Source organism: Podarcis tiliguerta (assembly GCF_965153285.1).
Source record: "Podarcis tiliguerta genome assembly, chromosome: 3".
Classification (NCBI taxonomy): domain Eukaryota; kingdom Metazoa; phylum Chordata; class Lepidosauria; order Squamata; family Lacertidae; genus Podarcis; species Podarcis tiliguerta.
Genome location: NC_139536.1, coordinates 20,291,215 through 20,308,155, shown reverse-complemented (window position 1 = coordinate 20,308,155; position 16,941 = coordinate 20,291,215). Strand labels below are relative to the sequence as shown.

Here is a 16,941-nt window from a genome sequence, read left to right as displayed (position 1 = left end):
ACTTGCACTGGCGTGCTTTCAAACTGCTAGGTTGGCAGGAGCTGGGACAGAGCAACGGGAGCTCACCCCATCGAAGGGATTCAAACCACCGACCTTCTGATCAGCAAGCCCAAGAGGCTCAGTGGTTTAGAGATGAAGATAAGGAGTGGTTGTGGAGATAAAGTACTTTGCTGGACCAGACCAAAGATCCGTCCAGCCCAGCATCTTTGGTCAGATGCCTTCAGGAAACTCACAAATAAAACATAAAAGCCCACCCCCTACTGTTGTTCCACAGCAACTGTTATTCAGTGGCACAGATACATTCCTCTTTCAACAAATAAATATATTCCCAGTCAGTATCTGTCTGGATTTGAATTGAATTTATATGGTTATAGTCAAATATGCAGGAATAAACCGAATGAACAATGGAAGGAGAAGGAGGGAAGTTGCTGGATATCCAACGGTATGTAAAATGTTGATTTTGAGGTGTATAATTGAACATTTCATGAAATTTATTGTAAAAAAAAATTAATTGAATTTATATATGTGTGGTTGTTTTGAACTGTTTTTATAGTCATTTTTGTTTTTATATATGCAGTTGTTTTAACTGTTTATATGTTTCTACAGTGGTGCCTCGCAAGACGAAATTAATTCGTTCTGCGAGTTTTTTCGTTCTGAGAGTTTTTTCGTCTTGTGAAGCACCACTGTGTATTGACGGTTTCCCATAGGAATGCATTGGCGGTTTTTTTAAAAAGGCGCAAGACTTTTCGTCTTGCGAAGCAAGCCCATAGGGAAATCAGTCTTGCGAAGCAACTCAGAAAACGGAAAACTCTTTCTTCTTGCGAGTTTTTTGTCTTCCGAGGCATTTGTCTTGCGAGGTACCACTGTATTTGTAATTGTTTTATATATATTATTATTTTGTAAATCTCTTTGGGATGCCTCATGGGAAATGATTCATACATAACGCAGCACTAGGTGTGTGCATGCACATCAAATAAATAACAAAACAGAGGCAAGCTGCTGTAATTTTCCAGACTTCATCCACTCAGAAGGGGCAACTATGCCTGCAAATTTCATCCAGTCATGCCAAAGAACAGAAAACGACTATAGCTCTTGGCTGATTTTTCCATTACAATCAATGGGGGAGACATAAATCACTGGAGTTTTAGAAGCTGTGTTCTGATTTCAATCCAAAGTGAAGTGAGTATTCCTGAAAGTGGGCCAAGTCAAACCAATCTGATTCCTGAAATAGAAGCGAAATCAAAATCTTGCTTGTTTAAATGCATGTTTAAACCTCACTGAGTTAAATGGCTTTCTCCCAGGTGGATACATCTTACTAGATGCCATCTTATCCGGAGGTCCATTCCACACAAAACAGGAACCAGGCTTCTGTCATGGCACCTACCCTTTGCAATTCTCTCTCATTAAATATTTGACAGGCGCTGTCTCTGCTGCCTTCCCAGCACCTATTGAAAAACATTCTCTTCCAACAAGCCTTTTCAGTAAAGATCTTTCCCGGTCTGTACTGGAATTGATTCTTTAAGTCTGTTTTTAGATATGTTTGCATCCATTCTGTCTCCAAACATGGGGAGGGATTCATAGCTGAGTTCAGAGCACACGTGTTGCAGACAAATCATCCCAGTTTCAATCCTTGGCACCTCCAGTTTAAAGGATCTGGAAGCAGCAGGTGATGGGAAACACTTCTGTCTGAGATGCAGGAGAGTAGCTGCCAGTTAGACAATTCCGGGATAGGTAGACAGATGGACTGACTGATATTAGGCAGTTTCCTATGGACACCGATCCTCCAGAGAGCCAATGAGAAGTCTCTCATTCATGAATCTGTCAAATCCTGTAAATGCATGCAATGAAGAGAACAGGCCAGGTGCTTCCTTGCTTGCTTTACCTTTTATCAAAAGATCCCAGCATTTAACAACAACAACAACAACAACAACAACATAACACAATAAAAATGAAATAAGGTAAAGGTACCCCTGCCCGTACGGGCCAGTCTTGACAGACTCTAGGGTTGTGCGCCCATCTCACTCAAGAGGCCAAGGGCCAGCGCTGTCCGAAGAAAATCCCGGGTCACGTGGCCAGCGTGACAAGCTCATCTGGCGAGCCAGAGCCGCACACGGAAACGCCGTTTACCTTCCCGCTAGTAAGCGGTCCCTATTTATCTACTTGCACCCAGGGGTGCTTTCGAACTGCTAGGTTGGCAGGCGCTGGGACCGAACGACGGGAGCGCACCCCACCGCGGGGATTCGAACCGCCGACCTTTCGATCGGCAAGCCCTAGGCACTGAGGCTTTAACCCACAGCGCCACCCGCGTCCCAATAAAAATGAAATAAATAAACAATATTTGTAATAATAAATTACAAATTTATAAATTATAAAATTACTATTATTATTTGTTTTATTTAATAAAACTTCTTCTTCTTCTTCTTCTTCTTCTTCTTCTTCTTCTTCTTCTTCTTCTTCTTATTTGTACCCCGTCCATCTGACTGGGTTTCGCCAGCCACTCTGGGCGGCTTCCAGCATATATAAAAACATAGTAAAACATTAAATATTTAAAAACTTCCCAATACAGGGCTGCCTTCAGATGTTTCTTAAATGTTATATAATTACTCATCTCCTTAACATCTGATGGAAGGACATTCCACAGGGTGGGCACCACTACCTGAAGGTATTATTATTATTATTATTATTATTATTAAAACTAAATAATAATAGAAACATAACACAATAATATATTGAGTTTTCTCTCCATATATATTGAGTTCTATGCACATTCTGGGTCCCCATGAAGTTTTGGATGATGGCCATGGGCTTGATATAGAATGGCTTGGAGCATTCTCAACAGAAATGGAAAGAAACCACTCAACAGTATTTAGAGATTATAGATACATTTATTCCATACCAAGAATAAGGTGGAATAGCAGGGGTGGGAGGAGAGGTAATAAAACATGGTCAGCCTCATCACTTTGGCTTCCACCATTGGAAACAATAAAATGAGCTCTGATAGCAAATTTACAACACCACTAAAACTGTCTATCCATCTCCACTTGTTGCTTGTGTTGGACTAAAGGATAAAGACAATCTTTGCCTTGGCGGGAAGAGTGAAAACAACTGTTAAAACAGCTTGCCTTGGTGGTAGGTAGAATAAGGAAGACCAGGTCCTCTGCCTGATGTCCTGGAGGGCTACTGCTGGTCAGAGTTGTAAGCCTAAGCCCTAGATGGCTTAGCACCAATAGCCTGGTCGTGAATGTCCTGGAGACATCTAACTGGTCATTGTCGGAAAGTGATTAGATGAACTGTTGGCATGAACCAACAGGACTCTTCTTATGATCGTATGACTCAGAATCCAAATACTTGTCAGCACTTAGCCACCATGGGAAAAACACCTCAATGTTGGATAGGCATAATTAAAAAGTACAATAAGCAGACAAGATACTTGTCATGTTTTGAACTCCACTCATGTTCAGGGTCCACCAGGACCCCTAGACCTTTTACACATGTACTGTTATTAAGCCAGGTGTCCCCCATCCTATTTTCGTGCCAGTGTGGTGTAGTGGTTAAGAGCGGTAGTCTCGTAATCTGGGGAACCGGGTTCGCGTCTCTGCTCCTCCACATGCAGCTGCTGGGTGACCTTGGGTCAGTCACACTTCTTTGAAGTCTCTCAGCCCCACTCACCTCACAGGGTGTTTGTTGTGGGGGAGGAAGGGCAAGGAAAATGTTAGCCGCTTTGAGACTCCTTAAAGGGAGTGAAAGGCGAGATATCAAATCCAAACTCTTCTTCTTCTTCTTCTTCTTCTTCTTCTTCTTCTTCTTCTTCTTCTTCTTCTTCTTCTTGTGCATCTGGTTCTTCCTGCCTAAGTGCAGAACCTTACATTTGTCCCTATTGAAATTCATTTTGTTAGCTTGTGCCCAGTTCTACAATCTGTTAAGGTCATTATGAATTCTGATTCTGTCTTCTGCAGCATTAGCTACACACCCCCCCTCCCCGGTTTGGTCTCATCTGCAAATTTAATGAACATCCCCTCAATTCCTTCATCCAAGTCATTTATAAAGATGTTGAACAACAACAGGTCCAGGACAGAACCCTGCAGCACCCCACCTGTCACCTTTTCCCAGGATGACGAGGAACCACTAATGAATACTCTTTGGGTTTGGTCAGTCAACCAGCTACAAATCCACCTAACAGTTACCTCATGTCCAACTACACTCAGTTGTTCCTTGCCTGTATGCTAAATCCCAGGAGAGCATGATCACTTCCTCCCAAGTTTCCAAGCACTTTCACCTCACCAGTCAGTTCCTCCCTATTGGTGAGAACAGGTCCAAGATCTCCTTGTTGGTTCTTCCACCTTCTGGGAAATGAAATTGTCAGTGAGAAAATGGAGGAGTTTGTCAGACCTTACACTTTTGGCAGAGTTTAAGTTCCAACAGATATCGGGGTAGTGGAAGTCCCCCATTATTACTATTTCTCTCCATTTTGAATGTTTAGTAATCTGCTCTAGTAAGGCATCATCCAAGTCTTCAGTCTGGCTTGGCAGTCTATAGCAGACACCCACAGTAAGGTCACTGTTGTTTCTCTCTCCTACAATTTTTACCCATATACTCTCAATCTGCTTTTCATGCTCCAAGTCATGGATTTCTTCACAAGTGTACATATCATTCATATACAATGCTACTCCTCCTCCCTTCTTGTTTGGTCTATTCCTTTTGAACAGGTTATACCCCTCAATTCCTACATTACAGTCATGAGTTTCATCCCACCAGGTTTCAGTAATGCCTACCAGGTCATATTTGCAACCCTGTATTAAAAGCTCCAGTTCATCTTGTTTGTTTCCCATACTCTGTGCATTTGTGTAGAGACAACTGAAACCATGGAGGCATTTGCAAAATGAGGGTTCTCATGCAGCATGTGACATAAGGCCCCTCTTACGCATACCAGATCTGCCAGGAACAGTGATGACATTTATTTCCCACAGCAAATATTTGACACTGCCAATTTCCACTGGAGCTGAGAGAAGGACAGCTAAAACTATTAAAATATCACTACCTCTCGCCTTGGGGTTTGCTTTCCAAAGCAGGTCAGTATCTTGGCCATTCTCCTGGAGCAAACCATGAAATCCTTTAAAGTGAATCACTTCCCACTTCCTCTCTAGCCACACAAGACTTTCGTTCTTTATGACAAAGAATGTCAGAATCTTGAGAATGCAGAAAACAACTGGAGCCACATGGTCCTCTAAAAATACCATGCCCTTCTGGGCTGGCACTGACCAAAGGGTCAAACAGGTTACTGGCTGATTTCTCTCGCTCTCAACTGCTCAGCCTCTCACAAGTCTCTCTGCACTAAAGAGCAATTAATTCCTTGAAATAACTGTTCAACGGATGATGATTTCACATAGATGTAATTAACAGAGGAAATAGTGTCCTGATAATAAAGAAAAAATGTAAATCACAATACTGGAACATAGGACTGCGAACATACTGGGAATGTGGACTTGTGAGAGCAAACCTTTGTTTGAGACTCTGTCCCATCATATGATGCCCAAAATCTTCCTGAAACAAAGCATGTGGAAGGCATTGAGGCATCCCTCCTGCCCACAACTCACTTCCATAAAGTAGCATGCTCAACTGGTAGACCTTTATCTTGGTATTGGACATTAGTATAATATTCTCCCATACCTTTTTGGAGAGGCAAGCCATTACCACAGCTGCCTTGCCAATACACTTGTCCAGCTCAGTGCTGATGGAGAGGTTGCTGGTTATGGTGGAACCTAGGTAGACAAAATCATCTACCACTTCAGGAGTGTGGTCACCAGTGCTGATGCATGGAGTGCTGGTGATATCCTGACCCTGGGATGTTGGTCTTCGTCAAGAGGTGCTACAACACTCCAGGGACTGATAATGAGATGTTTTGGTGTGCAGGCCACAGGAGGTACCTGACAATGCTGACTCTGATAACAAACCTGTGTATAGGACAGTAAAGAACTAGCTCACAGGCCTGGAGCCTGTGTCCACTCTGCAAGAGATTGCTGGGAGTGGAGGAAACTAGGACTCAAAGGAGCTTGATTTTAAGCTAGGGGCAGGGCTCTTGCTTTACATATAAGGGCTGGGAAGAACCTCAGTGAAGGCCTTCAGGGATGAGACCAGAAGCTCTGGTGCTGAAATCCCAAGGGAGCAGAAAAGACTGTTCATGTATGCGACGACAGCCGTGCAGATGTTGTTAGCCCGGAGTTGGAAAGAAGACAAAGTCTCTACCAGAGAAGAATGGCAGATTAAGTTGATGGACTATGCCAAAACGGCAAAGATGACCAGAAGGATCAGAACACAGGAAGACCAAAACTTTAATAAGGAATGGGGGGAATTTATGGTTTACCTTGGAGACCAATGTAAACCGTTAAAGTCGTTAGCGGGATTGCAATAACACTTGTAATGCAATGAGAACTATGGAGGTAATGGAGATGTAAAATATTGGATTATTATAAAATATGCAGTAGATAAGGCTCAACAATAGGACCCACAGAGGGGGAGGGGGAAGTCCAAAGATTCGTGGGAATTTTGTACTTTTTGATGTGTTGTGGTATGATTGTAAATTTGAATATGTAAAAACCAAATAATAATAAAAATGGGGGGAGGGAGAAAGAAGCTCTGAGACTGAAGTAACCATTTACTCCCTCACACCATGATCATAGCTGTCAACTCTTCCCTTTTCTTGCGAGGAATCCTATTCGGAATAAGGGAATTTCCCTTTAAAAAGGGAAACGTTGACAGCTATGACCATGATCCTTCTCTCTGCTTGCCTAGAGGGGGCATCTCAGGCTGGAGAGGGCCCCTGAAACCTTCAAAATACAGAACATTAGCTGATGAATGCATATTTTTAATAAAATGTTTCGGTGATGGAAGACGTGAAATGTGGCAGGGAGTCCTGATAACGCAGACGAAGCAGCATGCGCCAGAACAGACACTCCGGAAAAGAGAAAAGAAGGCGAAGAGAAAGCTCTGTGTCTAGATGAGCCTCCCTTTTCAGCTGGGCAAGGCACAAAAGGTTGCCAACAAAAATGTTAGGGTTTGACAAGGCTTGGCAAAAAGAAAAGAAAAAGAAACGCCGAGGCATAAATCTGTGTTTCTGTGAATTATAAGGCCTTGCCGAAGAAGTGACAAATCCCGCCCCTCCCCTGAAGGAAAAAAAAAAGGCATGGAAAAGCATGCGTGGCCCACAGAAAATTATTCCTTCTGGCCGGACCTGCCAAGAGAAAGGAAACATGGGGTGGGGGTGGGGGGGAGAATGCACGAGAGATTTGCCAGTGCCAGACACACCATTTCATGTAATAAGCACACCTCATAAAACGTTGAAAAAAATTAATGATTGTAATATACTGTATGTATATTATAAATAGTGACTCGTTTTGAAAGCAGCAATGGTGAAATACTGCCTGAGGGACCGAAAGGTTATGGAGCTTGTGATAAAACACCCAAAGCCAAAAGACATTAATAAAATAAAACAGTAATAAGTTACTGCTTCACACTCAGGAGGGGGTTTTCATCTTCAAAACCGTTGACTAATGCTGACTTTAGCTAATAGTCCAGTTATATGGTTACCAAGCTGAGGGGATCTTTCAGCCTTTTCAAGTTCCACACATAACAGTGGGAGGAGAAGCAGCAGAGGCTGGTCCATTAGGATGAATGGGGCACTGCCACACCAACCTCAGTCTCCCCTCAGCTGGGACCCACCTGCCTGCCTCCTTACAGCCAGTCCAGTGTGTGGCTCTGGCTGCCATCTTCCTCCACCTTTGTTTCAGTGTTTCCCCTGTAGAACTCAGCAGAGAGGACAGGGAGACAATGATACTTAATTGGTTACACCTGTCATTTAAAAAACCCCACAATATACAAATATACAGTACGTAGTGTTGGCATCCCCCCCACCCAATGTTTAAAGTGTGACACTTTCTAGCGAAAGGCTGGACTGGATGGATCCCAAGCCGGAATTAAGATTGCCGGAAGAAATATCAACAACCTCAGATATGCAGATGACACAACCTTGATGGCAGAAAGTGAGGAGGAATTAAAGAACCTTTTAATGAGGGTGAAAGAGGAGAGTGCAAAATATGGTCTGAAGCTCAACATCAAAAAAACGAAGATCATGGCCACTGGGCCCATCACCTCCTGGCAAATAGAAGGGGAAGAAATGGAGGCAGTGAGAGATTTTACTTTCTTGGGCTCCATGATCACTGCAGAGGGTGACAGCAGTCACAAAATTAAAAGACGCCCGCTTCTTGGGAGAAAAGTGATGACAAACCTAGACAGCATCTTAAAAAGCAGAGACATCACCTTGCCAACAAAGGCCCGTATAGTTAAAGCTATGGCTTTCCCAGTAGTGATGTATGGAAGTGAAAGCTGGACCATAAAGAAGGCTGATCACCAGAGAATTGATGCTTTTGAATTATGGTGATGGAGGAGACTCTTGAGAGTCCCATGGACTGCAAGAAGATCAAACGCATCCATTCTTAAGGAAATTAACCCTGAGCTCACTGGAAGGACAGATCGTGAAGCTGAGGCTCCAGTACGTTGGCCACCTCATGAGAAGAGAAGACTCCCTGGAAAAGACCCTGATGTTGGGAAAGAGGGAGGGCACAAGGAGAAGGGGACAACAGAGGACGAGATGATTGGACAGTGTTCTCGATGTTACCAGCATGAGTTTGACCAAGCTGCAGGAGGCAGTGGAAGACAGGAGTATATATATATGAGCACTGCAGAAAACCATATTTAAGCATGCGTGAAATCTGCAGACAATGAATCAGATATGTGTGATAGATGTATTAAGGCATGTGTGTGACAGACAGGATACTCACCCAATATAAATGTGGAGAAAATGCAGGGAATATAGCACCGATGTGAATATTTCAATGCAAAATAATGGGCCTGGTTCTCCCCCAGTAAACTTGTCAATTTAAATTTCAGATGATTAATTAGTGTGGTAGAGGACCCAGTTGTCCACCACCACCCTGACAAGGCTGCTTTGATTCTGGTTCATTATTGTAAAATAAAGCATTTAAGATGGCCTTTCTAACACTGTGCGCAATAGATTTTGTTCATTAAATGGTAATTAATAGTTATGTATCCTTTTATGCTCCAAATAAGGATCTAAATGGAGGTTTGGGTATTATACAAATATATTTAAAGTTAATTTTCTGATTAAAAGCAGATAATTAATAAACTAAGCAGTTTTCTCATCAGCCTACATTTAAAAATAACAACAGCCCAACACACAGAAATCCACATGGAATAAATTAAATATACCTTGGGAGGAAAAAGGACAGCAACATAAGAAATCCAAAATCTCAGGTTGCTTCCCCCCTTTTCTTTACTCTAAACAAACCCAACAAGCTTCTAAAGTTACAAAAAAGTGTCCCAATATGAATGAAAAGATTAAGCACGTCATTTGAAACTGGCCATATGTGTTATTATTTATGATTAGTCAAAATTTTACGTTTTGCTTACAAATCTCTTTTCTTTCCTTTCCTTTTTTTCATGTCCCTTCTAATTTCCTGAGATTAAAAGGCGGTCTTTGGAGTATATGGCTGTTTGTAATTAAATAATCCAACAGGCTACCCATGATGAACACAAAGACTACATTGTTTGTGGCTTCCCAAAGATTTTAAAAATGTGGGTTGCTGTCAGCGTAAATCCAGTTGGAGTGGTTTTTCAATCAGGTGTATGCCTGTTTGCTATTTTTATAATAATCTCAGATATACACTTTATATTTTTGTTGGTTTGTTTATTAAAATATTTGTGTCTTGTCTTACAGGACAAATGTCATTGCACAAATACTAGCCATATCTAATGCTATGAGAATGAGCAGAAGCACGGATGTTAGTGTACATAAATAATTTAGGTTCTTTTATTTCAGTGGGTCTACTCTGAGAAAGACTTAGATACACACAACCATATCCTTTTGACTTCAGCATGTTAAATTTGGTTTTAAATGCCTCGTGCTGTTCCTTCTGCCATAATCCTGCAGACTGGCTCAAAAGTGCTCCAAACTATGAATTGCAAGGCAGTAACTTGGATCCCAGGAAAGAAAATTCATCTGTTTGAAGCTCTCTGGCTTTGTATTGCAGCTCTTTTTCAACACATTTGTTCAAAGCTGACTAGAACTTCAGCCACACTTTATTTTCAGTCCATAATGTCATCAGAGGCGTAGGAAGGTCAGGTGGTACCTGGTGCGGAAAATTTCTTGTCGTCGTCCCACACACATTATTTTTTTATTTTTTTTATTTTTTGCCTGCAAAAATGGTTTTATGTTATTTCATATTTTCTTCCAAAGGAATGTGGATTCTGGGCCTTTGATAACAAGTAGGCGACTATGGACAGATACTTAAATCTACAGGATGGATTGTGTTTTGGCTTGCGTTATCATATTTATATTTATTTATTTATTTATTTATTGTTTGTTTGTTTGTTTAATAAAGTGCACTGCAAAGTGGTTTACCAAAACAAAAAAACACTGCAGCAGTAAAATCAAGAAAAATTGGCTGCGTGCAGGAGGCAGGGTGAAGGCAAGAGAAGGCAAGGCCTAATCTACTTGGCCTAGTCTCATTTTCTTCACATAAACTGACTTTCCAGGACCCGGGAAGCCCAGCGGAGGGTAGGGCAGTAGGGTAGTTCATAAAAAACTTGCCTGTTCCAAAGGTCTTTTCTTATTAACTAGGGATTATATAGCTATATCTGAAAATTCATGCACATTGGTTAATATCTTGACCCTGCTCCACTGAATTGAAATTTCAGCCTTCATGATATAGCAAAACGGCCAAGTAAACAGCTATTTTTGTGGAGGATGGTCAAGATATTAACTGATATGCATGAAATTTCATATATAGGTATATAATCCCTGGTGTAGTAAGATAAGACCTTTGGAGCAGGCATTCTTTTTAAGAAAAAGTTTTTTATGAACCACCCTAGTAGAGCAGTAATTGTTCCTTGATAATTTGTCACCTCCCTCTATGATGACACCTGGGGAGGACCGCCCCCCACCCCCACCCCTTCCTACGCCCCTGAATGTCACAGAATCACAGAGTTGGAGGGAACTGTGAGGGACATCTATTCCATTGCCCTGTGTTTCAGGAATCTTTCGCCCAGTGTGGGGCACAAACCCATGACGCTGAGATTAAGAGTCTCATGCTGTACCAACTGAGCTATGCCAATATAAAATAACCCTGAATTCTGAATTTTCTGGGTGTTGTTGTTGTTGTTCCAGTGGAAAACTCCCACTGGTAGTCCAAAACACTTTGGATGACCTATCAGTGATATTCCTGGAGTGTATTTTTCATCCCTTGATGTTGGCAAAGTAAAGGTAAAGGGACCCCTGACCATTAGGTCCAGTCGCGACGGACTCTGGGGTTGCGGCGCTCATCTCGCTCTATAGGCCGAGGGAGCTGGCGTACAACTTCCAGGTCATGTGGCCAGCACGACTAAGCCGCTTCTAGCGAACCAGAGCAGCGCACGGAAATGCCGTTTACCTTCCCGCTGGAGTGGTACCTATTTATCTACTTGCGCTTTGATGTGCTTTCAAACTGCTAGGTTGGCAGGAGGTGGGACTGAGCAACGGGAGCTCACCCCGTCACGGGGATTCGAACTGCCGACCTTCCGATCGGCAAGTCCTAGGCTCTGTGGTTTAACCCACAGCGCCACCGGCGTCCCTTGATGTTGGTAGAACAACATAAACTGGACTCTAACAGACTGTGTGCGTGAAATGCCCCACCTAACCACTTCCACTGCTTATTTAATGTTTCTCCTTGTTGGTTATATGGGAAGGCACACATTATGCTCTGCAAACTGGTTATGTACTCACAGCAGATCAACTGAAATCAATGGACATGACAACCTTAAGTTGACTCAGCCCTGTATACCTGAAGGAGCATCTGCACACACATTGTCCAGCCCGGGCACTGTGGTCCAGCTCCCAGGGCCTTCTGGCATTTCCCTCACTGCAAGAAGTGAAGTTACAGGGAACCAGGTCTTCTTGGTAGTGGCACCCTTCCTGTGGAATGCCCTCCCATCACAAGTTAAAGAGATAAATAACTATAAACTTTTAGAAGACATATGAAGGCAGCCTTGTATAGGGAGGTTTTTAATGTTTGATGTTTTTATTGTATTCTTATATCTGCTGGAAGCCACTCAGAGTTACTGGGGGAACCTAGTCAGACAGTTGGGGTACAATCTTCTTCTTCTTCTTCTTCTTCTTCTTCTTCTTCTTCTTCTTCTTCTTCTCCTCCTCCTCCTCCTCCTCCTCCTCCTCCTCCGTCTCTGTGGGAGGGGTGGGCAGGGCCATAGATCTCCCAGCACTGTTATTGCTGATACCAGAACAGTACAGGGGCAAGGTTGGATGGGCTTCTTGAGGAACCACCCCAACCTCACTGCCATGCTGCCCCACCCCTGCACAGTATAGTGACACTTCACATGTAGACCATTTTTGCTGGCAACCAGCTCCTCAGCTGGTCTACCCTGAGCACAACATGGCTAACTCAAGTTCAGTCATTTCAGTGGATATATTCTGAAGCATGATTTAGTTGGACAGAGGGGTGGAATTTGTCCCCATACATCATCATCATCATCATCATCATCATTATTATTTTAATCAAAAGCCACACCCACACCAGACGTTTAAAGCACACAACATCCCTCCAAGAAACCCGGGAACTGTAGTTTGTTAAGGCTGCTGGCGAGGGCTAAACTACAGTTCCCAGCATTCTTTGGAGGAAGTGATGTGATTTAAATTTGCACTGCATATAGCTTTAAATGTCTGGTGTGGATCTGGCCTAAGAGTAGCAGTTCCCAGCGTAGCACCACACTTTTTAAAGAAGCCAACACTTGGCAGAGTTTTCTTTTCCGCTGAGCTGCCATTTCCTTATTTATTATTTATCGTTTGTCCATTTATTTTTATTTCTTATATCCCACCCTTTCTCTCACGAGAGCCCAGGGCGGCTAACAATACAAACACATAAGTAAAACAAACTTTAAACCACAATACAAACGATGATACCTGATACGTAATATAATACAATCTCACTGCATTTTTTTAAAATAAAAAACCAGTGACCTACAACAAACAGAAATCCACTTGGGATCAACCCAATTCATAAACAGGATACTGGACTGAACTTTTCTTCAGAGGCTTCATTAACCCCATAAATTGCCATGGGCTGCAGGAATGTTTGCATAATTATAATCAGCCATACTTTTACCTCTGCTGTGCTGCTTTCTGCAGCTGAAGATTGTGAACAGAATCCTTTTATTAGAGATGCACGGTGACCAGAAACTTGCAGAGCAACCAAGCCATGCATGTGTGGGTTAGTGACTCAAGCATGCAGCTGAAATCCCATAGGTGGTTGCGGCCCAACCCTCAATTTGCAGTTCCTGCTGCTGTCAAACTGCCTGAGCCATTATCCCAGATCAACAGGTGCATTCAGACCCAGCTTCTGCCTGAACGTATGCACATGCTGCTTACGGCTGCGCACTGCCGAGTGTGCCCAAAGTTTTTAAAACCAGCTTCTATAAGCACAGGAATTTTCCAGTAGAGGTAAGAGCCAGCTGGATCAGGCCAATGACCTACCTTGTCAAGCATTCTGTTCTCACAGTGGCCTTCACATTTGCAGTTTTCCATCCTCACCTAAGCCTACCTGTGAAGTAGGAATGAGGGGGAACATAGAGATACCTGTATAGTTGTCAGTTTGCATTTCTTGGTGCAGAAAGTATTGATCTGATGTGTAGAGATCTTTCCTATTCTAATTAATCCAAGAGGGTTCTGGAAGCTTCTCTGTGTGAAAGAAACAAGCAGAAGGTTCATGATGTTTGGGTTATTCCTTCAGAGAAGCTGAGTACAGTTGGCTTAAACTGGTTCTGTTATCTCTTCTGTCAAGGTCATGCTGACTATAATAGTAAGGCCAGAAGGAGCCTGGGTTTCACTTTCTCTTTCTATCTCTCTTCCTTCTGGTGTGGTGTTCTGTACATAGTACGGTATACTTAGTGTTAAGGTTTAGACTTCTTATAAGTTATTGTAAGTTGTAGTCTGTTGCAACTGGATTTGTTATGGACATTGCCAATCCTGAATGTATTGGATTTGTGACCATTATGCTCATTTGCCTTCAGTAGCAGTAAAGCTCTGCTGGATGAAATATTAATTGCCTCTGGTCTTTTTTGTGTGAATCGTGCAACGCGTTTAAATTTTTACTCTGCTAACTTTACATTGGAATCTGCTCTGGATCAATTCTGAGGACAGTGGAAGCTCTACTCTCGTACAGAATCCTTTTCAGAAGTCCATTCGTGAGTCGATCCAGGTCGCTGGGAGAAGTGCTGTTCTGTGAGTGCGGATTCAGCGAATGCACCATTCTGCGCATGTGAAGATGGCAGCAGCTGCTTCTGCGCATGTGCAGTCGGCAGAAGCCGCTTCTGTGTGTGCGCGAATTGTGGCAAACCCAGTATTTACTTCCAGGTTTGCCACGGTCGCGAGTCGGATTGTTTGCGAGTAGGGGCGGTAGTAAGTCGAGGTTGTACTGTAGAATTCAATGACAATAGTATATTTAAGTTTTCCCCTACAGGACAAATAGGGAATTCGGGGAAGTCAATGGAGAAATGGCATAAGAGGGCAGGGTGAAGGCCCTCTTCTTAGTAATAGGTGAATTTGTCATTTGTAGGTTTTCTGTTTCTCCTTTTTTTCAGCCTTAGATGAGGTTCACCGCAATATATGAAGATATATGAAGATACATTTGCAATTCTTTTTTTAAAAAGTCTACATGAAAAGTTGTATGCATTTTCGCACACATTTCTTTTAACATGCACATTTTCCCCTAGTAAATGCAATTTCCTCCTAACTAAATTAATTTTATTTTGTCCTTTATTTTCACTAAGACATGTAATTTCCCCTGTGCCTTTCTCACTAGCAGATACGTGTCTCTGCACACATTCCTTTTAGAGAAGTGGGTTGCAAAATTCAGAGAAGTGCAAATTTTGAAGTTAAATGAATTTTGGTTTGGGAAAGTGCAAATTTAGCATATGAAAATATAATTTCTCTCCTTTCCCCAACACTGTGGACCCTATCAGATTGCCCCACCATCACCACACCATGTTGCGAAAACACTGTCAGGCAACAAAAACTACAATGTCCTATTTAATGCACCACTGCTGGACAAATAAATTGCGTTGAAGTCTCAGCAGTCTTCAAGTTTGTCGCTTGACACAGGTGGTGGCAGAGGCAATGGTTGCTCTGTTGGACAAAGAGTATAACTTGAGCACGTTTCGAAGAAATGTCTTGATTTTGGTAATCTGTGTGGATGTGTTTCCTTCCCCCTTTTTTATGGCTTTTGGAAAGAACGCCGCTGAAGAACCCTGTACGATGCAGCCGTTTGTAAGTCAACCCTCTAGTGGCCAGAAGATTAAATAAAGTTTACAGAGCCCGATGAAAGCCAATGTATTTCGGCAAGTTCTTATCTGTCTAGCAATAAAAAAGTGCTTGTGTCGAAATGTGGTGCTACCTATAGAATTGTGTGTGTGAGTGTGAGCGCACACTCAGGGTGGCGACGGCAGAATGCCGTCCTGTCGAGCTTCCCAATCATGAAAGTAACATAAACAGAACAGGCGGGGCAACGCGCCTCTTGATGACTTGAAGTGGTTTCGTAAATGAAGTCCAAATATGTAATAGCTCCTCTCGGTTTTCGACAAGAAGATTTATTCAAAAATAAATTTGGCTAAGGAGGGGAGGGTGGGGGAGGGAAGAAGAGAGAGCGACAGATTTCTGAAAGCTGAATTATTGCCAAGACCAGAACAGGCAGCTTCCATAGAGACAGCTGCAACTTTTCAGGGTGTAAAGTCAGCAAATTTCCACAGTCCTTGCTGCCAGAGACCACAAAATGGTTTCAAACAACGGCTCACTTCATGATTTTTTTTTAAGATTTTTTCTTTTTTCTTTTTTTGCTTTCGTTCTCTCTCTTTTTAAAGTGTCCTTGCTTTGCTGAGTGGGCAGTGTGCATTAAGCTCACAGATTAATGAAAATGTTTCACTGGCACAAGGTTTTTTTTATATATATATATTTTTGATTGCCTTGGTGCAAAATTGCTTGCAGATTGGAAAACAGCATGTTTCATTTCAAACTCATTCCGCTCCCATACATTAGCACTTGTCAATGTGGCCATTAAGCTCAGTCAGTGCAGAAATTTAATTACAAAACCATTTATTTTATTGAAAGAAAAATAAACCTCAGCTACCTCAAAATGCATTAGGTGGGTTCAAAACTTGTTCGGCTGATAACACCCAAGGGTAGAGAGGCTGCAGCAGAAATAATGCGCCTTTCATGTAGGGTAGGGACTCGATATTAGAAACAGCTGTCTATAAGTCACTCTTTATTTAAGTTCTATTATGAATTAAAGAACAACTGAGTTAATGAAGGAACTTTCTATAGCTGAAGTTACTCAGCTGCGATATTCATTCTGTGTGTGTGTTTCTTTGGGGATAAAAAAGGAGATTCGGATTTTAAATGCCAAGTAAGCAAACAGAATACTTTTCTGCTTGGGGATAGCCTCCAACTCGCAATGGGGGAGAAATTCAGTTCAGATTACATTTAAAGGCAACCCTACCTAATTCGCGTTTCCGAAACAATACGCAAACCAGAGCACAGCTGTCCTTCAAACTTTGCACTTGTCCGAATTTTGCAGTGTGGTTCTCCAGTTAGTTAATGTGTAAAAAATAATAATACATATACTGCATGCAAGAATGTGGGTTTGGAGAAATTAGCACTAAAATGCTGATGCATTTTCAGGAGGGCTTAAAAAAATTAAAATCAGAAACTGATGCAGAAATACAGAGACCTAAACTGAAGACTGAAAAAAATAGAAGCCAAAATGGATGGAATCAGCCATCTGTACCTCTAAGCATCCCGGCCATTTTAGGTCCATTCTTTACCTCTGT

The 16,941-nt window shown here is 42.3% G+C and overlaps 1 long non-coding RNA gene across 1 annotated transcript in view; it reads right to left on the bottom strand.

Moving 5' to 3' along the window:
- Window positions 1–16,941, bottom strand: part of LOC310674221 — an 82,255-nt gene that overhangs the window by 1,043 nt on the left and 64,271 nt on the right. The window lies entirely within an intron of this gene.